This window comes from Perca fluviatilis, chromosome 19 (genome assembly GCF_010015445.1).
Source record: "Perca fluviatilis chromosome 19, GENO_Pfluv_1.0, whole genome shotgun sequence".
Lineage (NCBI taxonomy): Eukaryota > Metazoa > Chordata > Actinopteri > Perciformes > Percidae > Perca > Perca fluviatilis.
This window is the reverse complement of record NC_053130.1, coordinates 21,905,534-21,930,976: the sequence shown is the minus strand read 5'-3', so window position 1 is coordinate 21,930,976 and position 25,443 is coordinate 21,905,534.

The window sequence follows — 25,443 nt, the reverse complement described above, 5'->3', positions numbered from 1 at the left end:
ACTTTAGAACAGCGAGAGCAGGAGGTTGATGAGAAGGAGAAAAGTTCTACTGTACAATAGGCAGAGATACATTTTATGCCATGGCTTTTACAGCTGCTTTTACTATGAAAAATGGTCTTTTCCACCGACGGCATACATGCCCAATGCTTCAGGTTCACACTCCCTTTCGGGGGGATTTCCTTTCTCAACTATTAGTTTAAGGGGAAGAGGGTAGGTAAATTACAACACTCAACATAAAATATCTCCTGGAATGTACTAAACTTAAGAAATGGATAAAGAGGATAGTATCTAGGACAGAATGATCCTATAAGGCTTTTTCTAAAACTTCCACAAGCTCCCATTATTTGCCTCTTCATGGTACTAAGAGAGATTTAGCAATTAAACATGACAGTTCTGGATCCTTTTTCTTCCATAACAAATAAAAGAAAGAAAAACATCACTGACATAAGAACACCAGAGGTCAATTGACAGCGTTTTCAGTGTTAAACCACACAAATCCATCGCCACATATATACTGTATACTTCATTTGGTTGACTGAGCCTTCACAATGCTGCTGGCTTCCCACAAACCACAATAGATTAATTAAATTAATTTAATTTCTTAATTAGCTAAATTCTTCTCCCTGCCCTGATACAGTTAAATGGAAATGTCAAAAATGAGAGTGTTCAGATTAATCTCATGCTGTTCTGCATTGTTCACTAAAATGTTTTTGGAAAAAGGAATTTTCACTAACATCATGATAATCTCGCCTTTACATACACTTAAACTTATGACATATATTCTTTAAACAACAAATCAAAGAAGTGAGCAATAAAAATCATACAACTACTTTACTGAAGTGACATTATGCAACTAAGTGAGTTATGATTTTGTCGTTATTGGTGAAAGTTGTTAACCCCCTGCAACTGCAAGAGCTAAAACTACAGTTAACTACAATAATTACCACTGAATGCTACTGAGGCACTCAGATTCTAGCAGCTCTAAACATGATGTACATGGTGTACCTGTGCTAACATTATCTTCTAAAAACCCAGAATCTTTTTATTTTTATCAAAGCTAATGTCTTTTACGTCTATAAAAATACTGCTAACATTAAGAGGCGCTGCTGCAGATTGTGATTATTTAGTGAAACACTACACAGGAATTCAGAGGCTAACTCTTGAGTTGCGGTGACTTTAATCATTTCAGTGCCTGTAGGACAATTCTTTCTATCTGCAGAACTCAGTGTTGAGAGAGCTTGCTGTGAATTTGGTATGACAGCATGTAGTATAATAGAAGTGTCTGCTCTTGTGGCCCTTGTTAGATGAAGAATGGTCCCCTCCACACAGAGCCCTTTGCCATCTTTTTGTCTGCAGGAGAGTAGTATGATGTGACCTTTAATGGCTGGCGGGCCAGAGCAGAGCACAGGACTTATAAGAAATGGCAGATCTACAGCTGACCTTTAAAAAAAAAAAAAAAAAAAAAACTCATATTGCATTAATACCCGGCCTTTGATCACTTGGATTATCCACCGCCGTCTGGGACCTCACTGGATCATTTTGACCAGCCAGCCTGTGACAAGGTGCTAAGAAAGAGGAAATTACATACATAATGAAAAAGGACACACTTTTGTCTTAAAGCATAATTTGTATTTGGGTATGATATGCATGTTTCTGAGACTATATAAAATATAATTTTACAGTAAACGCATATAATTACCAAGACGGACAACATCAGCAATATTGTGTATTAAATTGGCAGTTCACAGGATTAAAGATGGCTATTCAATATGTTTTTTTGTGCGTCTTTGTTCTTATGGGCCTCCTGCTCCCGGTGCAACTGTCAAACGGGGCGGACTGTCCTCAGTGTGCCCCAACCGCGTTGTGTCGCTAGGGCGGGGATCGTCTCACGTAAAATGGCGATGTAGGCAACCCACCCGACCTGTCTGTAAACATGGAACAAGGAGTTTAACGCACGCGCGAGTCAGAGGGTCGCCCCATGGCGCAATGAAAGTGAGGGCCGGCTGAGGTGGGATCCCGGTCCCTCGGGGTTGGGCACACCACAGGCCCGTCTCCCCCGCACCGTCTGGGAGGTGGAGCGTGTGAGCGCATGCGAGGGCGAAGCCAGAGGAAACTTTGGTGGAGGGCCCGTAGCGGTCCTGACGTGCAAATCGTAAATACTACATACATAGAAGCTCAAAATCCCATTGACACCCATTTACTATGAAAATCTCATATTTTGAAACTGCCGCTGTGCACCACATGGATGTATTGAGAGAACGGTCACACCCCAAGATTTACATAGGCTACACAACTGACCTGAGATCAGTTAGTCTTCTGAATCTAGGTCGCGCAGATCTCTGCTATTCCATTACAAAATTCACTTCTGAAACTTTTTTATGCGAGAAATCAACTATGTAAAGCTCATCAATTTTCGTAAAATGGATTTTTGAGCTTTATATAGTTGATTTCTCGCATAAAAAAGTCTCAGAAGTGAATTTGGTAATGAAACATTGCAGTGTCTGGAATATGACATTCTGTCACATCTCTAATGTGTGTGTATGGGGATTCGCTCAACCAATCAGCGCGCGTCTCTAATGTGTGTGTATGGGGATTCGCTCAACCAATCAGCGCGCTCGCTCAAAATAATCTCATGAGCATACCATATTTGGAAGAAAAGCTCTTGTTACAAATAGGGCCAAAACACAGGGATTCATAAGGGCCAATAAAATATCAACCAGGCCATTTTCAGCCCAACCAATGTTACGTACCCCATTAGGAGACCTTAAGGAACAGTGTGAAATACCCTATATAATCATTATATCACCCCTTTAATGCTATGGCTGGCATTACACAAAGTTTTGAAATAAAAGTGAAAATGCTTACTTCCTCCATAACCTCCCTAACTTTAGTGCAACAGTGTGCTGCGTCTGATGTCATTGTTATTGTTCTTTTGCGCATGCGGATCATTTCAAAACCGCAAACAGTTCACACTGAACTCTGATATAGGCCACATTTTAAAAGGTAATGTGAACAGCCAAATAAAAAATCGGATCTGAGCAAAAAATCAGAATTAGGCATTAAGACTTGCGGTGTGAACGTAGCCTTAGTCATGTACAGAAAAATGTATAATAATCTGAGTTCTTTAGAAGAGGAAATGCCTTTTTACACTTTGAATTGCTTTTTCTATATTTGGATTATTGCTCTAAGTGTGTGATCCAGTATCTTTTTATCAAATAAGGTGAGATAGGGGAAAAAGCTTTTGATTTGTTCATCAGTCCATTATATAATCCCACTTTAATGTAGAGCGTATCCATTCAGTCGTTATTTTATCAACCAAGATCTTCCTGCTTACCTGACTCATTTTAACTTTTGGTGTCACATACTATGTGGTGATGAATATATCACATTTTGAAATGAAACTCCTAACATGCCTTTAATGTCCTGACATAAATCAGTTGTTGCATCCCCACATGTAACTGCAACATGCCGTACATGTTCATAAACCTGCGATAACTGATTTTTTGGCCACTTAGTAGCAGCGGGCACAAGTTGTGAACACAACTCTGACACCTGTTAAGTTGATTTGGTGAACTTAAGTGAATATAAGTCCAATATTTTTTATGTTATGGTTTTCACTAACTCCTGAGGGAAATATCTAATCTAAATGTTCCACTATGCTCATCAGCTGGCTGCTAACGTTTCTCTTGTCTGTATGGTGCTGGACAGGTAGTGTACAGCGGGTTTTTTCACTGATAATAGTCCTCTGCTGCAGTGAAAAATGTGAAAGTAAAAATGTGCTGGACAAACAAAACAATCGAGCAGAGGGGAACTGTAGAGTCCGCTGATAATTCTCTGTGGGTTCATCATCATGAGTATTCCTTTTACATTACAGTACGGTACATATATTTATTTGATCCATTGTTATCATGAAGATATTGCTTATAGTCACTTAAATAAATGTATTAACTTGTTAAAATTATGTCATACATTTGTTAATGAGCAGTTCAAATGATTCCATACATTTTGACATATAGTTTTTCTCAGTATTTTCCAGAGCTTTTTTTCAGCAACTGATCCCTAATATTCAAATTAATATATATACATATACATTTGCATATGTTCTCCAACTCTTTTTTTCATATCACATTCTTTTGCATTATATTGTATCTTAAAAAGAAAAAAATACCTTGTAACAGCAATCCTCATAGTCGGCATATGTGCTTTCAAAACAAGCTCATGTGAATATAAATTTTAAAACATTAACCATGTTAATTAAAGGTGTTATTGTGTTGCCAGACACACTATGTTTTCACAAGTGCTATCATGTGAATCTGACCTTAATTATGAGAATCCCTAGAGATGTTAGCGGTTGTTCTTTGAGCAGGTGCTATACATCTTCATCTCATCTCAAAATGCTACCGCTGCCAAAGCTATCATAACCAGCACAGCCCCGAATCTGAGTTAGTCAGGTGTTCATAAGTATAGCCTCAAGGGACACAAGATAGCTTGGGGAGACCCCTTTGATACATCCCCTTCACTCTCAACTTCGCCCGTCTTTAACATCTAAATCACCGCTTTCCCATATGGACGAGGTAATTGACTCAGTGATTTAAAGGCAACCTGACTACCTCGGTTCTCTGCATGCGTCTCGGAGATAAAACATAAAAGATTGTTCTCTTAATCTGTTCACAGACCTCTTCCCTCTCACAGTAGAAATCCAGCGACCCGTCAGCAATTCTAGATTACCGTAATGTGAAAATCTTCCCATCTGCCATAATTACCATGTTACAAAGGGCCGTCTTAAATTACACCAGGAATAATAGCTTTGTGCAATGGGAGTTAGAGTCGGCTACCTGTGTGTAAATGTGTTCTGTGGTCACAGACATGTATGAGATGCACACAAGGATTGTCCAATAAAATACACCAAATAGCACAAAAGCAGCCCTTTGTCTAATCATAATTTTTGAAAATATAATTTCTTGAAGTCTGGACTCTCAAAGTCCAATTAATGTTATCCAGCCAGGTTATTTGTGATGGACAGATAGAATCTTGGTTGGCTGATTTCCACTTGTCTATTTCATTATAGGGGACAATAAGGTTTGTCAAATATGACGTGCAAAAAGACATACTTTGGACAGAAAAACCTACGTCACATCTGTCACACACGTCTGTCTTATTTTATTAAAATTAAATTCTTCACAGCTAAATACCTGCGAATAGAAAGTCCCTGTCCATCATTCATCTCCTCCAATGATTAGTGTTGCTTATTAAATTGCATTTAATTGTTTGGGAAATGTCCAGTGCTCATGGCATGTTCTGACCTGGACATAAATTACAACAATTCAAAAGCAATGAATTTCAATCACCTTTCTTGTCCGCTCTCTAGATTGGCTCTGTGTCAAACTGTCAATAGGCTCACCCAAACATTTCACAAAATGTGGGTGTTTACATGATTCATGTGGACTTGATTAATCAATAATTTAATGAGTTAGGTAAAATAGAGCACTAACACAGATACAAATATGGATATGATATTCCATGGAGACACATTTGAAATAGTTTTGCCCCAAAAAGAAGAAAAAATAAATTATTAAAACTTCCATTAAATCGATGTCCCCATAATGTTGCATGAAAGGGGAGAACACTGTTGTAACCGTTTTTACATCTCAAACGCCTTCAATGTTTAATTTGTCTTCCAGTCCAGAAAAGCGTAAGTGACCCTTGAGCATTATTGAACCACAACCGTGCACCTGGAATCTAAATATTGAGTACGTATGTTTTTCTTTGGGCCTTCTGCAATAGTGGTTAGATTGAACAGGTTTAAGCTTAGATTTCTCTATAGTATTTTCATCTGATATTCCAATAGTGCTTACCCTAGACCGACCTTCTATTTCTATTGTGAAGTTTGAAGAACAGCTTTGCTAAAGCAACACCTTGCCTGTCAATTCTAGCTTGTTATAGCCATTATTGTGCACTTGAAACTGAAAAGTGAACCTGTACCTATTTAAATCTGCACAGATTTTGATGCCAGGCTTCCAGTTTCCAGTTATTTTACAAGTGACTGCTGATTTATTCTATTCTTTTTTAACTGTTGCTATGAGGTATCTTTGTGTCTTTCTGCCCCATCAATTGTCAGTTTGGTTGAACCATTGTACGGCATTTTGTTCTCCATGTACAAAATATTACTTTTTTTATACAAAATAATAATTTGTAAAGAGGACTTTATACAACCTAAATGCATGAAAGACCATTAAAAAATATGGAGTAGTCCTCTCAGCCATCTGACTGTACCAAATCAAGCTTTTGTGGCAGGCAATTCCAAGCCTTTAAATGGCTGTGTGTATTGCGTTTTAACAGTTGTTTTTTTACTGTTACTTGAAGAATTGGCATGCTAATATGCTCACAATGGCAATACTAATATGCTAATATAAGCAGGTATAATCTTTAGCATGTTCACTAGTTTAGCATGTTAGCATGCTAAAATGTGCTAATTAGCACAAAACTGAAACTAAAGCAGAGGCTGATTGGAATGTCATTAGTTATGCAGGTATTTTATAATGAACCAGAATATTGGAGAAATTGAAACTACAAACTTTGTACAGATATTGGAGAAAGTCAGGGCATCCTTAGGTATTACATGACATGACAATCCATCCAATAGTTGTCAAAATATTTCACTAAAAGGCAAAAATGTTAAACTCTTGGTGGCAAGGGAGTCAAGAGTAGGGTGGGCATCGTTTGGATTTTTACGATTCTGATTCCAATTCCGATTCTTCCTTTCGATTCCGGTTCTTATCGATTCTCGATTCCGATTCTTTGAGGGGTGGAGTTGAAACGGGTCACATGCCTATTTTCACAAATAATTGATTCAATGGTGGTTTGCAGTTTTACAGCTTTTGCAATGCAAAATAAAGCCAGACTAGAGCTCCGCTTACTGTGCTGCACGGCTGCAACACAACAAGTGCCTATTAAATGTGGAACCTATGATCAGATTTGAAACCAAATCCTCCAAACGATTCCAATAAAGAAACGATTCCGATGGAATCGTAATTTTTGAAACGAGTAGGAATCGGTTCTCGATGCCCAATCAGCAAAGCCATTCATCCTTCATTCATTCATTGTATGGAATGTCATTGCAATCCATCCAGTAGTTTTTGAGATATTTCAGTCCGGACCAAAGTGGTGGAACGGGCGATAGACAGGCCCACATAGTCATCCATAGAACCATGTTTCTACAGCATGGCTAAAAAGTTTGAAATGTACAGTATTTTGTAGCTATGAGGAAAAGTGAGGTACAGACAATGTACCTCCTCTGTTTGGTTTATTTTCCCATATTCTAGTCAATTTATATTCTAAATATGTGACATCATGTCTATTTCCAGCAGCAACAACACAGTTACATAAACAGAAAACAATTCAATTATCTAAAACAATTAAAATGTTTTTAATGGACTCATAATTATGTACCATTGTACAAGAATGATAAAAGGATTACTGATTATAGTATCTTAACTTTATAGTATTAAATGATAACAACACCATGCAGCCACAAGACGCGCTGTGCTTTTATTAAGTTATAGTTACTTTTGCTTGACTTACTGCTTTGCCCTGACTGTGCTAGCTTTATCGCTTTGGTCATCATTCTTTCTACATAAACATTAAGTACAAACTGCTAAATGCTGCAAACTACAGTTTGGAGAGAGTCTTTGTTTTATCTTTCATAAAGGAAAGAAGGGAATCCTGAGTTCCAACTTCAAATACAAGATTGTCGTTTATTAACAAGTTGGAGAGTAAGTCTAGAGGAGGATGCACAAAGCTGCAATGTCTTAATTCCCATGACAACACAATGAAATGTCCCAAATCTTTGGAGAACTTGCACTGTCTACAGTATTTTTACAGCATGGTACATATGCATACAGCAAAGAATCCATAGCAACGGAGGACTCTTCGAACATTCACCATTTTAAATGTGTGCCCATTGTGCATCCACTCAGGTGGGTGTCAAGCCTCAGGAAGAAAAGCACGGTCTAGCAGCTTCTAACTTGTGTTTTTTATGCTGACCCCCCCACCTGTGAGATTCTGCCAAACACCAAAGAATAAAGCTGCATCTAAGTTGTAAATATATGTCCCTCCTGCTCACAGATCTGTCTGGAAAGAATGACCCTCTGTGCACAGTGGGCAGTAAAGCCAGGAGGAAATCTCTGCCTTGACTGTTAATGACACTGCTTAGCTAAATCCCCTCTGGAGCTCTGTATTTTTCCCCTACTATGTTCTTCTCTGTCTGTCTTCTCTTTCTTTCCCTCTCTCACCTGAATCCTTGTTTATGTGCAATACACTGCAAAAAAACAACAACAAAGATTTCCTGTTGACCAGTGCTGTCCTTTTTGCTGTTTGCAGTTCTTTACAATTACACCGGGTCTGTCTCCAGACAAATCGAATGGACCAGCTTGTCTCTCTGACTGTGTGCAGTGCTGACCGATCAATGGGCATCACAGTTAATACCCTCTCCTGTTTTTGTCTAGTTGTGAAATGTTTGTCACTGATGGACACGCCCATCCGCTGCACTCCTCTTTGCCAGATCAAGGCTTTGCTCCCCCTGGGGACGGCTTGTCGATCCCAGGCTATTCAAAGTGATCAGAGTCACTGTTCACAAAATCAATAGGCTTCTCCTGCTCCCCCCTCCTTCCCCATTTACTACTTCCTTACAGGACTGTACAACATTTTCCTGTACATGTAAATGGAAAAAATGTTGGTTGGATCAATAAATCAAATAATCAATGGGCTCAGTGGAGCAGGCAGGCTAGAGTCCCAGGAAAGGAACATGGAACTCAAGGGTCAGGTTCTGTGTCTGGAAAGGTCTCAAGATGGCAGATTAGAAAGACACAAAATCATTATTGGCACATTTAAAAAAAGAAAAGTATTTACATAAGCAAAGCAAAAAATGAATAAATCTGGAGTTGTCTTAAAATCGTAATAGCTTGAAAAAGAAAACAATAACCTGGAAACACAAAAAAACAAACACAGTCTGGTAGATGAGAGTTTGGATTTATTTATCCCCCAAAGATAGATGTGATAATTTTTGTTGAAACGACAGCACGATAGTTGCACTGCCCAGTTTGATAAATATATTTGACAAATCATCTTTCCAGGATTCTAATTAATTTGTTGAAAGATAATTCATTAACTTGTGCTATGTCACACACACACACACACACACACACACACACACACACACACACACACACACACACAGAGTTATCTGTTTAGGAGAGAGGCTGAGTCAGGGAGGAATATAATGGCCTGTATGAAAGTGATATCAAACATAAATGTGCATAGTTGGCGTCACCTCTCCTCTTCCCTGTGGCCCGTTAGCAAGAGATCTGCAGCCGCACAGTTAGCCCTCACTACAGAGGAGCAAGGTTGTTCAAATACTGAAAGGCAATTGCGCTGCACCTAATCTCATTTTGTCCAATGCCTGGAACACCTGCAGAGGTTCAGAGTCGATTATGTTAAGTGGTTGTTTGGTATGTAACTTGTTGCAAAAAGTATTTTGTTTAGTTTTTTTATTGACTTCAACTATGGTAAACAGTGCACCAGCAGGACTCAATTTACATTTTATGTGTTGCAAAGGTAGTAGAATAGGTTCTTTGTGTTGTGCTAAATATATACACTGCTATTCAAAAACACCTTTCTTGGGAATACTCAATCTCTGTAGTACCAATGTTATTTAAATTAGAAAATTAGAGGACTTAATTAAAACATCCGTGTTAAGAGAGTAAATGTTAGTATATGTATTTTTTTATTATTGGAAACCTTTTTGGAATGATCATCAGGCATCTATGGCAAACAACAATTGATGTGACCACTGACTGGGTGTTCTTACCACAAAGAATTAACTAGGTGACCTTTCCATGTAACTATCTTTAAAAAAAAGCACTAATAAAGAGTCCCAGTAAGAACTGAAAGCTTCCAAATCAATCGGTTCACACATTTAGGTCTTTGATGAAACACTCAGCTCAGCAGTATAATGGCGATCTATTTTTTTCTGAGAAAAGAAAATATTATCTTAAAGAGAAACGTAAAAACGTATCTTTGAGCACTGCAGCTTAGACTATTAAAATGTATCTGGAAACTGATGCAAACTCAAATCAAAGAAGGTCTTGTAGACCTGCTGTATGTTAACAAGGTCTAAAGCAACATCTACGGTTTGGATCATGGACAATTTGACTTTAGGATGGCTACAAAACAGATCTCGTAATCATCAGATTCAAATGATTCTTCCTCTGGAGCTCATGAATATTCAGAGTATCTTTTGTTGTGGCAGTTTAGCCATTAAAAGTAGATATTTGTGGTCCAGTCGGAAACATTGACCTGATGATAATGGCAGAGAAAAGGTACACAAACATCAACAATAGGCATCTTATGTCACGGTAAATTCCACAGAAATCAGGTCATGAGTTGTTGAGGTATCGTGGAGTAGTGAGTAATGTTGGATGCATGGATAGACCAAAACAACAAAAACATGTAATACTAGGAACAATTGTAAACCAAATACACAGGACATTGTCTACTGAATGGGCCTCATTATAGATAGATCATTTATTGTCCTCTTTTGGAGGATATTTGTTTCCACATTAAAGAAATCAATATCAAGGCCATTTACATATGCCATAAAACTCTGTCTACAGGCTGCCCTGCTCTCTCTCTGGCTGCACTCCATTCGGCTGCGCCGGTGTGCCGCTTGTGATTTAGCGGCGAGGGGCGTTAAAATGGAATTCAGGTCGCTGATATGACGCGCAATCTGTATCAGCTGATAAACACACAGCAGCAGGCGCTGGAAAGGCTGTAAACATGCGTCTCTTTACAGCCAGAACAGGTCATGTGAAATATGTGGTATGTTTGTGTTTATAAATAAAAAGAATCAAAGAATCTGCAAATAATGCACTGAAAAATCCACAAACCTGAATGTAAATGGCCTTTTATGAATGAGCCTCTGTGAACACACTAACTAACTGGCGCACACCAATTAGCTGAAAAGAACTTCTTTGCTAACTAACAAACTAAGTTGTACAGTACATGAAAGTGTTTCTGTAGCTTAATTAAAGCTTAATTGATCAGTACATATCAGAACAGTATTTTTCAATAATAATTGACACCTTCCTGTGACAAACTACTTGCTTTCTCACCTTTGACATTTAAAATCTTAATGTTAGTAATCTTGGCACAGAGAGTGATACACCACCAGATGTATGACTTCATTATTTATCGGTACACATGTAGTGACGTGTAACTCTCTTGGAAGCCACACACTACTTTGGAGTATGTACACCACTTAACTGCTTTCTTGTTTTGCACTGTGTATTGGAGATACCATTAAGTGAATAAAGGTGCTTTAGTGTTAAGGGCTGGATTTAAAAAGTTGTATAAGTCCGAGAGGGTTGACAACAACACAAGACCCCTATATCCCTGTTAGACTGAAGTAAGGACTGCTAATGCATCAGATTAAAGAAAACAGTGGAGCCTGCAAATGCTCAGGGATTTAGAGCACACACCGAATTAATCTCTGGAAAAACACATTATACCTCGTCAAACAAACAAACAAACAGCGAAAAAACATCATTCACATCAGTCTTTCCCACTGGGTTTTTTGTAGTACTGTAATTCTTTGATCTCTTTATTGGACTTCCACATCCGAGCAACTTCATTCAGTAAAAACGGAATCCATCTATGTTGTTTTGGATGTGAAAAAGCAATATTGCTCACGCAGCTTACCTTTTTCCACAATAAAACATTACTCACGCTAAAAGCAGCTTAGAGAAATTAAATCACCGTGTGTCCTGACAGCTCAATAGATTTGTGTCTCCACTTGGATACACAAGAAGACACCATTAATCCTCTGGTGTTTGGGTACAGCACAGCACTCTAAATCACAGTAATTACTATCATCTATGCCAATTTGCACATGACAATAGAAATAAAAATAAAAAAACTAAACAAGTCAAGTAATTACACAACACTCCCATCATGCACACAAGTCTAGTGTATTTTTTATAAGTGCATAGGCTTGTGTTTGAGCCACTCTGCAGGCCCTACTTGTTTCTGAATCAAAATCAAAAATACATATTTTCCCTCTTACTGTAGTGCTATTTATCAATCTAGAAAAAATCGTGAAACCAGAAATCATGACCAGGGGTCTCATTTATGAATGTTGCGTACGCCCAAAACGGGGCTGGAAATGTGTCTGACCCATGCGTAAGGAGATTTTGGAGACAATGGGAATTAACGACGCAGATGGTGAGGTGGTGAACTGAAGTCAGACTGCAGAAAGTAAATGACGATTACTCATAATACTTCTAAATATTCATCCCTCACACACATTCATTTCACTCCATATCATACGTTAGATCCACGTTATCATGAAGATTAAATCCAGCAGTGTTATTTGCGCTTGTACTGAATGATAATTGTTTCATAAACACCTTGTAAAATCCAACTCAATTCTTAAATAAAATGGGTTCTATTTAATCAGCAATGTCTCACTATCACATTGTCCACTACGACATATATATATATATATATATATATATATATATATATATATATATATATATATATATATATATACACACATACCCTACCATTAGATAACTGCAGAACACAGTGTACATGACTAAATATCTTTCTTTAATACTGTGCATGTATCATCAAATGACAAAGTCTGGAAATGCAGCCATTATGCTCTCGCACGATCGTTACACTCTTAAAGATCCAGGGCCCTATTTTAACGATCTGAAACGCAAAACGCAAGTAGCTTTGTGGGCGGATCTCCGGCGCTGTTGCTATTATACCGGCGGGATAAATGACTCTTGCGCCCGACGCAAATCTAAAATGGGTTGGTCTGAAGTAGCTAGGTATGGTTTGGGCGTAAAGTGAAAATAACCAATCAGAGCGTCAGCTCACATTCCCTTTAAAAGCAGGCGCTTGTTCCATGGCGGATTGCTATTATGGTGCATTCTTTTTGTCCAGCGAAGTCGATATACGAGTCGTTTTCTGGAGTTACGAACCGGAAGTTGTAAAAAGAACGCCCCCGAGGTCGTATATACGACTCGTCAAGTCGTTTTAACTCAGAGGACCCCGAGTTCACTTTCAAAGATGGCTACGTCGTGCATCACACATAGTAAACAATTTTAAGCACATTTGTCTTTGTTGTAACCAAATGAAGAAGTCGTACACATAGAACTGTATACTGCTACCTATAGGCATGTCGCTACAGTCTTATTATGAGTTAAATACCGCCTAATTAGTTATTTTGTAGCTTGTGCAGCTGAAACTGGCTAGAGACGCTCGGTTGCTATATGTCAACAACAGCTTTAAGCCGAGTCTTGAGCAGAAAGCAGAGCAGTAGCCTAACGTTAATCAAAACGTAATTTTCATATATCAAAACTGTGAAATATATTTGTGTAATATGTCAATAACTGGGTGAATAGAATCCCTAATTTTACTAAAAATGTTACAGAAATCCATCTTTTCTCCGACTCGTAGTATTATGTGACAAAAAGAACGCAACAACCCGCGGTTATTCGTTTTTCGACATGGATGTGACGTCACACTCGAGCTACTAGTCGCGATTACAAGACAAAAAGAACGCACCATTATAACGGTGGATTTGCCTGGCGCACGCCAGTGGGAGCTGTCCGGGATGCGGCAAAGTAATAAATGCCTGTCTTGGCCGGGTGGCGATGTTGCTGCGGCCTGTCGGGCGCATCTCCACAGTCTGGAGAGGATTGCTGCAGCCATGGAGCGTGGGCCTCCAAACGCACCACCTGCACCTGTTGTGCCCCTTCCTCCTCCCCCCACTCCATCTCCGTCCACTCGCTCCACCAGGAGCACATCGCGCATTACTCCCGGACCAGATCCCGCCGGAGTGTCCAATCCCGCCGTAGTTCAACATCACGTCTCCTTAAGTCCTCTAATATTTCCTCATTTATGTCATCAACACATCCATGATTCATGGAAATGTTGTGTAAAACACAACAAGCCACAAAGAATGCTGCGACTTTGAGGACTGTACTGTAAAGTGCCTCCTGATCTATCCAAACACCTGAAGCGCATTTTCAGTGATATTTTTCTTTGTAATTATGTATGGTTGGCAAAAATGGGAACTGCTGCGTCCGTTTAGATGAGAGAAGCAAAGTGTATGCGCGTTGTGCACACGCTACATTATGGCCAAGCATGAATAACGCGCTACTGACTTTAGACTAGCGCCACTGACTTAAGACTAGGTTTTTCCTGGTCAGTGGCGGAATTGTTTTCTGAAACTGCAAAATAGCACCAGGGAATGTTTGCGCCGGAACACGCCTCCTCTTTTTGCTGAACCGAAAAGAGTGATACATGCGTTGGTATACAAAGGCAATTGCGCTGAGTGCAAGATAGGGCCCTATGTCCTCGTTATCGGTCCAAACTATAATACTTTTCATAACAAAACCGGCATGAAGAAACGTGTTCGCCCATTACATTTTCTTCTTTAAATTGTATGTCGGGGTGGGGGGATATCACAAATTGATGCTGTGATTTTGGCAAGGTGGTAACAATAACAAATTGTTGTAAACATATACTCAGCAAAAAAAGAAATGTCCTGTCACTTTCAACTACTTTTATATTTTAAGCAAACTTAACATATGCAAATATTTGCATGAACATTAAAAGATTCAACAACTAAGACATAAACTGAACAATTTTCACAGACGTGACAGAAATGGCATAATGTGTCCTTGAACAAAGTCAAAAGTAGTCCTCAGTATCTGGTGTGGCCACCAGCTGCATTAAGTACTGCAGTGCATCTCCTCTTCATGTACTGCACCAGACTGGCCAGTTCTTGCGGTTGTTGTTGCCATCCTGTACCTGTCCCGCAGGTGTGATATTCGGGTGTACAGATCCTATGCAGGTGTTGTTACACGTGGTCTGCCACTGCGAGGGCGATCAGCTGTGCTTCCTGTCTCCCTGTAGCGCTGTCTTAGGCGTCTCAAAGTAGGGACATTGCAATGTATTGCCCTGGCCACATCTGCTGTCCTCATGCCTCCTTGCACCATGTCTAAGGTATGTTCACGCAGATTAGCAGGGACCCTGAGCGTCTTTCTTTTGGTGTTTTTCAGAGTCAGTAGAAAGGTCTCTTTACTCTTTTCGACCATTCAACAGATGCATGTTCATTAATTGTTTATGGTTCATTGAACAAGCATGGAAAACATTGTTTAAACCATTTACAATGAAGATCTCTAAAGTTATTTTGATTTTTACAAAAGTATCTTTAAAATACAGTGTCCTGAAAAAGGGGTGCTTCTTTTTTTGCTGAGTTTATAAATACTGCGGTGACCACCGTGCGTAATGCTTCATAATGGCACTGCTGGCACTGCAGGAGGACTACGGCAATGGAAGAATCAGGAAAGAGAAAGTCTTCAGGGATCATAACGATTTACTGGCCCATGATGAGATTAGATTCCCTAGAGCTGTGCTCTGGGATCTATGTTCTGAATTGGGTCCAGTACTAGAGAGGGCAATGCGCCGGAACCATGCCATCCCGGTCCAAATACAGGTCCTCACCACTCTGGGGTTCCTGGCAACCAGCTGTTTCCAGTGGGAATTGGCAGACAGGTAAATATATTATATAAAATTATATATAATCTTCAACTTCATCACTAAGGCTTGGCTGGATATAACATAATTTATCTATCTCAGTGTCCGTGGAGTTACGCCCTTAACTTTTTCGCCATGATTCTTTGTAACATAAGAACAACTGAATGCCAGGGTCATTAAAATGCTGATCAGCATTCATGAGGTGCTTTGTGTTGACTAATTATGGTTAAATTGGGCGTGTACAAGGCAGGATAAGAGGCTGATTCATGTACGCACACTTTTTTTTAACAAAGGGAACTTTGCTTTCAGGTGTGCGTACGCACGATTTTATAAGTCTGAATTTGTTTTGGTGTATGCCATTTTTGCCTTTTGGGCAGACGTACACTTTTAGAAAGGATCCCACGCACAGTTTTATAAATGAGCCCCCTCGTTACTTGAGAGAAACTGCAGACCTGGTTGTGAGCAGTGTCCTGTAGGAACTATTTAGTTTCTACCAGACTACACCCGCCAACCGGGTCACCGCGCAGAAGGAAGTGCACTCGTGGACGAGAGGCGCGTAGTGTTAGATAGCTAGCTACGCCATGTTTACATCTCACATCTCTCACTGTCATGAGCCTCTCGTCCATGAGTAGATGTATGTTTCCTTTTGAATGGTGATCCAGCTGGCAGGTGTAATTCGATAGAAAGAAAATAGTTCCTACATGAAACTGCTCACAACAAGGTCTGTAAATTTATTAAGAGTAACCAGCTCATGATTTCTGCAAAGAGACATTGCTGTTGAGTTTTTGTATGTATCTTTTTGACACTTGTTGAGACCCACAAGACGAGTTTCGTAAAGTTCCATTATATTGGAAAGTTAAGGCAGACATCTCTACCCAATATCTCCAACACTGGAAAATTCACACCAAAACAATCTAGATAGATAAATAGCCCTACAGGTAAGAAAAAAAAATGCATTTTCGATTTTGACTTTTAAGGGTTATATGTTTGTGTACATGTGTTTGTTTCTTGTGTGTGTGTGTGTGTGTGTGTGGTTAGTCACCCTCCCTTAGTGACATTCTCAGTGTCAGTGTTGTAGTCATTCTGGCTACAGGCATCCTGTCGCTGCGGTGGATTTACTGGCAACATGCCCCCCTCCCTCCCCGCCTGGCTCTTTAATTACCTTGGCCTATTGATCCACCCAGGGACACGGCACTCTAGAGCTGAAGCTGGGCCTGCACCAGTTAATGACTGATTATTCCTCCATGGGCCCTTGGGAGCAGGCCGGTGGCGTGGGGGACAGAAAGAGCCTGAAAGCACCGGGCCTGTTGTGCTCTGCAGCAGCATTCACACTTTTCACCTGCTCACCTGATTGCAGAACTGGCTCGAAATAGTATTTTGTACTTCTTGCTCTGCCAGTTTGAGAATTTTGCCAATAAGGACAACAGATTGAGAAAGTTTAGACAATCATGACATATTGTTTGTGATGTTTTGATAACTCTCCAAAACTCCCCCCACGGGTCCGTTTCAGAAAGCAGGTTTAGTAAAAACTCTGAGTTTGTTAACCCTGAGATGATGGAAACTCTGGGTTTTCCGTTTCAGAAAGAGAGGTAACTTCACCTCAGAGTCAGTTACTATGGTGACTGAGCCTGTGAACCTAACCTGGTCGGGAGCAGGTTTTCTTCAATAAACCTCGAGTTTCTCTAAGTCTCCTCCCTCTGACACAGCACTCTTTCATTTCGTCATTCATTCATTCAGTCTGTATACGTAAGGAGATGATATTGAGGCCCTGATGCATTTTAATTTCCAGATAACTTCCTATTTGAGCGGTATCGTTTTTCTTCCCAGTCTATGCAGTTCTGTAGCCTACATAACCTTATCCGTCGTCATATCACTAACGTCACCCATCGTGGACATGCTCTACATCCCAGCAGATTATTTGTGTCACATTACTTTTTTGCAAATGGCAGTTTTCTTTACAACATTGGTGATGCAGAGCATTTTAGTAAAGCCACTGTATAGCAAAGGGCCGTCAGAAGAGTGTGACTCACTCTGAAGCGTGTTTTAAACGTTTTTGTAGTGTTCCCTGGACACAAACCGGTAAGAGCCATTAAAAAGGAGTTCCACAGTATTGCAGGTGAATGATGTAAACCCAATAAATCCATGTGTACCCTTTTGAAATAAAAGATTATGAATTATAATTCTGTCAAAGATGGTGCTGCAGCCTCAGAATGGGATTAGTAGGCCTAGGACTTTTTCGCCCGCAGGATTGCACCTAAATGAAATAGATTATAGGTTCAATACCATTTCACCAATAATATTAGGCTATACTCATGATTAAATATGATATACACTATATTGGAATATACGCATTTACTCTAATTTCTCCCACGTAAATTCTCTCTTTTGCAGCAGCCGGCCATTGCTTTTTTAACGAAATGCATGTTCAAACTCGTTGTATGTGCGCATGAGTATTACCGCCAACCAGTTTGTTAGTGGTTTTTACCATGGTGAATCGTAGTATCATGGCTCCATTCATGCTGCCTTTTTATTGTGGTTGTGCACGTGCATGAACCCATACTCTGAGTTGATTGAACCAACTCAAATCAGCTGTTCTAAAACCGAAAACTCAATTTCCCATCTCAGGGTAACTCAACTCAGACATCAGGGTTAGACTCAGAGTTTATTAAACCTCCTTCCTGAAACGGGCCCCAGGTGAGAGACACAAATTGTTTTTATTTACCTTCCTTGGTAAAGTTATCACATAGGTTTAATAGTATACAGCGTAGTGAGGGGCATCAGAATTATGCTGCTAAATAAGGATAACTAGAAGGGGGCTTGAAGAGTGCATACCTCCACAGAGGCCAAATGCTCTATCTTGCGTTGTTAACGAAAGTTAAAAATAAAAAGTGTATCCACCTTGTGATTCAGGACCGCTAAAAAATGTAATGGGTTCTTCCTTTGCCTATGTTTCACCCTTCCACCAAGTTTCATTAGAACCGGGCCGATAAGTAGGTTTTCCGTAATCCTCCTGACAAACAAACAGACAAACCCAACTGAAAACATAACCTCCTTGGCGCAAAGATGAGGTGGTAATCACTCAGAAAACTTTACTTTTTCAGCCTGAAGCCCTGCAGTTTTGTATGGAAACAAACACTTTATTAATGTAGCTGCAGTCCTACTGGGAAACAACTGAGACGGAGTGAGACATGGAAGCTAATGATGACAGGCAAGCATGTGAAAGGAAGGAGGCAGGGTCGTGAGACAGCGAAGTGTGAGTACAAATCTAAAGAGTCCCATAATGCTAATTTGTTTTTTCCTATAATCACCTTACACAGTGTTCGCACCCTGACACCTTTGTCATACTTGTCCCCCCCTACCCCCTAAATGTACAGTCGCAAAGACTGCATTTGAAACAAGAGAGAGTAATCTTTGGCATCTTTAATGCTCAGCACTATAGGCCTTAACTTCTTTTGCTTACTTGCTCATTTTCTCCTCTCACCGAGTCGTATTAGCTTGATGTCTCCAGAAATGGGAACTGGAGCTGGAGTCGTAAAATGAAAGGATTAGAGAAAACCTGGTTTTCTTTAATGAGGGTTTATGATGAGTAGTCGATGGGGCTCTCTGTCACTTTGAACATGTCTTCAATGGAGACAGTTGTTGGATAAAATTGGCGTTCTACCTTTTTGCCTCTTTAAGAGGAACCAGTGCATGGCTCTCTCTTCTTTTCTCGTTATTATCCCCTTTTTTCCCCTCTGAGGCCAACCGCCATCTGTATTCAGCAACTTAGTCTTTTTTTCCCCCTCTGAGAGTTTATCTGAGGGGAAATTAGGTAGTGTTCATGAGGCGTGATCTTTACCCATCAATCCTTTGGGGCTGTCTCATGAGTCATATTTCAGAGCAAAAGAAGGAGAAAGTGACAGAATTTGAGGAAAGGAGGGTTGGATGAAGCTGTGAGCTCATAATACCAGGGATCATAAAACTCAGCGGCACATTTCTGTTACATCCAAAACAAATTACTTTTTAAAGCATTTTATTCATTTCATTTATTCATTCAGCCAATGCTGACCAAAGAACAGTTCTTGCAGTCTCTGTGTGTTATCTCCCTCGCTGCCTTAGCCTTAACATGGCGCACATCATTTACTGTACAGTGTTAGCCTGCGCACGTAGCCCCCAAATGGGGTAACCCCTTCAAATGCAGAATTATAAATCCATCTTAACGTGCAGAGCTCTAAGTTAACAGGATACCCATTGCTGTTAGTCTTGTCATTTGCCATCACCACAACTTGACTCGTGAAATGGACACCTTAGACTAGCAGTGTGAGGAGTGTGCAGGGGCTACTACTCAGCAGGTGATGAAGAAGCACGAACGAAAAGTAACGTCTTGAATCAGTGTTTAGCTAGCAAACTAGCCTGACTAGCTTCCACTTTCCTAGTGAAACACAAACATAACCACATGTGGGATCCTCCCAAATGTTGAATGTTGTATCGGGATAGACAGCTTAAATGATGATGATTACGGTTAAAAAAAGAAAATGTAGCTGATAGCTGTACAATTATTTCAGTTTTTTCTTCCACAAAAGTCAGGAGAATTCAAATTTCTGTTTAACTAACTCCCTCGCTGATGGCCAGTTCATCACAAAGCTAAAACAACAAGACAGACTGTTATAATCATACTGACAATATAGAGTCTCCACTGCAGCTGCATGCCTTTGGACTGTGAGAGGAAATCTGAGCACAAAACCCAGCAAGATATCATCAAGGTATTGATCATGGGTCCTTCTTGGTGGGAGGCAACAGTGCTGCCATATGTGAGAGGCCTCAGTTAGAAGCAACAGTGATAGTCTCCTGGGGTTTGGATACCAAGAAGACATCAAAATTAACCCAGCTAATAGGTGGCAGGGAGCCAGATCACTGCAACTCCCCACCATGGGTGAGAAGTTAAGGGGGACAGATGTGGACATCTATAGGTCTATTGATCTATCTTTCAATCTGAACTCTCTCTCAATATATATTAGCTATCTCATCTAGAATAAATTTTTTATTTTAAAGTTTTTTTGTACCCACTTTGAAGCATTTCTGCTTTATTCTGGTGATTGTTCTTTCCATTCCATGCTGGAAAATGATGCAAATCATGAATTAATGTGAGTGGGAACATGTGAACGTTAATTTGACTCGCTGCTTGCTGAAATTGTACGATCATGCTGCCCTTGTTTCATTGCACCTCTGCTTGCCTGTGACTAAGAAGCAAAAGTAAAGCAGGCATAACAGCCCGGCGGCACAAACAAAAGGAGAACATTTTGCAAACACATGCATATGATTTATGTTCACGCACATATCATCTATCCCTGCCTCCCACCGCTGTATGCTATATTACCAAAAAACAAGGCCTCACAAGATGGAGCATTCTGTAGAGGAAATACATCTTTGAGTCTTACACTGAGGGAACAGTATTAGAGTAAATAATTAACAAGCTTTAATAATTACTTAAACACATTCTCAACTTTTTCATTTAGTTATAATGCACAAGGCTATAAAGTGCATGTTCTTTTCATCAGCCAGCACAGTTTGTTACCACTGCATTGGCTAGTAATGTGAATTATGTGATAAGCAAACAGTGGTTATTGTGCTGTGCTGTTAATTGTTGATTACAAGATATATACTGTTGCGTTAATACAGTTTGTTTGCTTGCATGTCTATGAATTTGTAATTATTGTGCGCTATTCCTAATCATCATTAGTCACAAACAATAGAGATAAATAATTGGCTGTCTAATCTTACTTTTCTTCTCTATTGCTTACTTTCTCTCTTTCAATCCCTCACTTGTATACTTAATATACAAGCTCTTCTCTTTGCCACCTGATTGTATAAAATGTTAATCAAAAGTTCTCATCTACCGTCAGTTCAGCCAGCAACTAATTTGGATGTTTATTCTTACAACGCCCTTAATATGGTAACAGCTTTATTTATCTGTAGAGCATAGTGAAAAAAGAGACGCCTTATTAAACAAGTTGCTGATCAACTTGTCATGACATGTTAGGTGAAGTGGTTTATAAAGTCTATTTGCACAGTAATAGTGTGTCATGCTGTTTAATTTTTAGACCATTTGACAAATATAAACAAGGAAAATAATACTTTATTGTATATGTCTGTGTAGACTTACACAAATTAGGTTTCTTGGCGACATTCTTCGCACATTCAAAGTCATTCATATGCTTTGATTAGAACACTCAGAAACTTATAAAAAAATCACTTAATTTATTAAATTACAGTGGCGTTATTATTAAAAATTTTGAAAATGGCAAAAAGAAATTATGTAAAATGATAAAAGTCACTGCATCATTGTACCCATGTACCCTGTATCCATCCACGATGTAGTAGCGTTAACAGAGAGCGTACCTTCCTTTTCCTGAAAATTTAATTGTGTCCATTTTCATTTTCACTGCACTAACAAAAATACACCTAGTCTCATTTCATTGACATCCTTTCTTTCACTTTTTTGTCTAAATAAAGAAAAGAAACTTTTTTTAGAGGGCATGCATCATAGTACAGTCTGTGCTACCTCTGCACATTCAGGCCCTGGACGGTCTGACAAATCTGCGCCTATGCTGCTTTAATTGAAATGACGGCGACGATGGCCAACCAGGATTCAAACTTTGTCTGTACTGACCCTGACTGAGCCATACAAAAACTAACAATCAAATGTCAAGCAACTTCAGTGGGCTTGTTTCACAGCAGACATTTTGACCTGTCATTCTAGGAAAAGCGCAGGTGTTACCAATGACATTAACAAAGTCTCGGTTCTATTCAAGTGTCCCAGTAAGCCACAACCAGCATGCACAATACCAGGAGCCTGAAACTGAAGCAGCTAAATGGAATTCAGCCATTATTAATTTTATTAATTACATCTGTGCTTTACCTACTGTGACATGTCAAAATGTCTTCTTATGAACATTCAGTCAAGATTCTATCAATACTCTTTGCTTCATGACAACTTTATATTTCCGCATACACAGTTGAGTCAGAGTGTAACTTTCTGCAGCAGGAAAGGCATCAGTGTAGGGATAAAAGGGGTTAATATGAAGGAAGTATACCACAGAAGGTGCAGTTTATGTAAAAGGTCAAGTGTTGTTTTTTCAATATGTGAGTGCCCTGTGCAATATAAGGTTAAATTGAAAGATTTGAGTTCATTCATAAAATCAAGGACAATTGCATTTTCAGGGCATCAGATAGGAATATTTAAATCATCAGGAATTATAGCGCTGCCATAGCTAGATACAGTCAGAGTAGCTCAAAAAAGACTCCAATAAAATAAATGAATGAAGGAGCGCCCTGATAGCTGGATTGGGACCGTTGTTGCATGTCATACTCCTCTCTCTCTCTCTCTCTCTCTCTCTCTCTCTCTCTCTCTCTCTCTCTCTCTCTCTCTCTCTCTCTCTCCCCTTTTGTCCTCTCTGCATCTTCACTGTCAACTGTTAACTTTGTGATATCCATTTCTAATCATCACACAGTATCTTTACTTATAAATAGAGCAGTTGGGCAATTTCTTTACAAGCGTCCAGCATTGCAGGAGGATATTATAGAGAGATAATAAATAGATATTAGACAAGGTAGATTGAACTACAAAATATAAATACCACAATAACTAAAGGATAATGTCAAAGACTAGGGTGAGTCATATAACAGTAGGTTGGAAGCAAGGGGGTAAGCGAGCATCCGAATAGCGTACCTCTTATGGAGAGGTTCATAGGCTAACAAGCCATCACCTTCTGCTAGCATTCCATTGACTGCCATTCATTTTGACAGTGAATAACTTTACATCTGAGAAAGTTAAAGACTCTATTTGTCCATTGTTTATTTCTAAAGAAACACGACAATGTATAAAAGGCTCCATTACCTTGTATCTCACGTTATGGCCCCGTAGCAGCCGTTTTTATAAAAATAGGCGATTGTGTCATAACCACGCGACTTTCTGTCGCACGGGACATGAATTACCGTATAGTCAGGAGAACTCGCAGGCAATCGGGGGGACGTGGAGGCATACAGCCAAAATGACAAAATAATTAATCAGAATACTTACTAAAAGTTGCTCCTGCTCCTATGCTCATGGACAGCTCCTACTCACGCTCTCCGTCTCTGCAAGATTGAATGATTGAGATTTCTCTTGGCACAGCTACCAGAAGACTTACAACTTTCAAACAGGTTGCTCACGTCATATTTACGTCGTCGAGCTCAGTTTGAGGCTGCGCAGCAATGCTCAGCCATCACCGGAAAAGTGCTTCTAATAGACTTCACTGGTCGCTGTGTCCATTTCTTTAACTGTCTATGATTGGAAGCCAATTACCAGTGCATGCTAAAGAAGAATTTGTTACTAGTGGGTTGAAATGTGGTAATGAAAAAGAGATTCACTGAAATAGTTGTATATGTCAAGGGAAAAACGTGTCATCATGCTAAATATGCTCACACTGTGTCAGAAAAGAGGAAAATGGTCACAGCTTGAAGCTCGCTAACAAAGGGAAACCGACACTTAATAAGATAGTTGCTAAACACTGTAGCCCCAAATTCTGTCCCCAAATAATACCACAATATTAAATAAACATCACTGTGACACAGTCTACAAAAAATGTTCTGCTGTAAACCTGGAACCTGCGCAACAACAGGAAGCAATATTATCTAATGAGTCATCTTTCACTCTCTTTAGATTCTGAAGAAAGTGCTAAATCCTTTCAACTCAAAATGTCTGTTCCTGACTGTTAAACATAGCAGCAGAGTTGTAATAGTAGGGGCAGATATCTACTGGGGACCATTAGATCTGTTGATTGCTCTGCATGATTGCATAATAGCCGAAGAATATGAAGCTATTTTACAGAACCAAGTGCACCCTGTGGTGCAAATGCTGCTCCCTCGTGATGTTTCCGTATACAGGACCAAGATTATAATGCCATGACGCACCCTGCTAAATAAATTAAAAAGTGGTTTCATGAACACCAGGAAGAAGTCACACGTCTTTTAATTTAAAACATCATTGGACCCCTGGGATTTTTATTGAAGAGCAGTCTATAAAGTAGATTTTCACCTCCTCCATCCCTCATTGACTGGATCCTGTCACTGTTGAAGAATGGTTTAATATTGCACTGTACACAGTGTCGCCAGATGACATAACTTTAAGGATAAGGCTAAGTGCCATCCTTAAATGGCCTTTAAAACTTTCATATACAGTTTGGTGTTTTATTTATTCCTTTTTGACCTTCTATACTGTATGTCAGAGGGATATTGTATGTTTTAGTCTAATTCCACAAACTCCACTCTTCCCATGTTCCAACAGTCTGCACCTACCCCCAGAGTCTGAATATGAGTAGGTACCTGTCTACTATACGTGCATGATTTATGGTAGTGAAGTCTCATTTGTGCTCTCTATGCAGAACAGGTGTGCAGTTTGTACCTATACTTCCCTGGACTTGTCTTTTGGTGGTTCTATTCTTTCCCTGATTTTCCATTAAGCTGCCACTCTGCCTATGGAAAGCTGCAAGTCACTGAGCCGATTCATATATCTGTCACTCTCTGGACGAAGGCTCGGGGTCATCTTGAACAATAACTCTCTGTTTCATCTTTAACCTGTGTGTTACTCTGAACCTCTTTTATTTACTTTCATTTTATTGGCATTACTCACTCAAGTAATCTTTATAGATAAATGTTTATAAGTTATGAAAATAACTGACCACATCTGAAAGCTAAATACATGCCTTAGAAACAGCAGTGGCTCAGCTCTCCTGCTGTTTCCATTTGAAAGTGAATTACGTGTAAAAGTAAAAACCCATCCAACCAATGAGGAGTGTGAAGCACAAGGTCTGA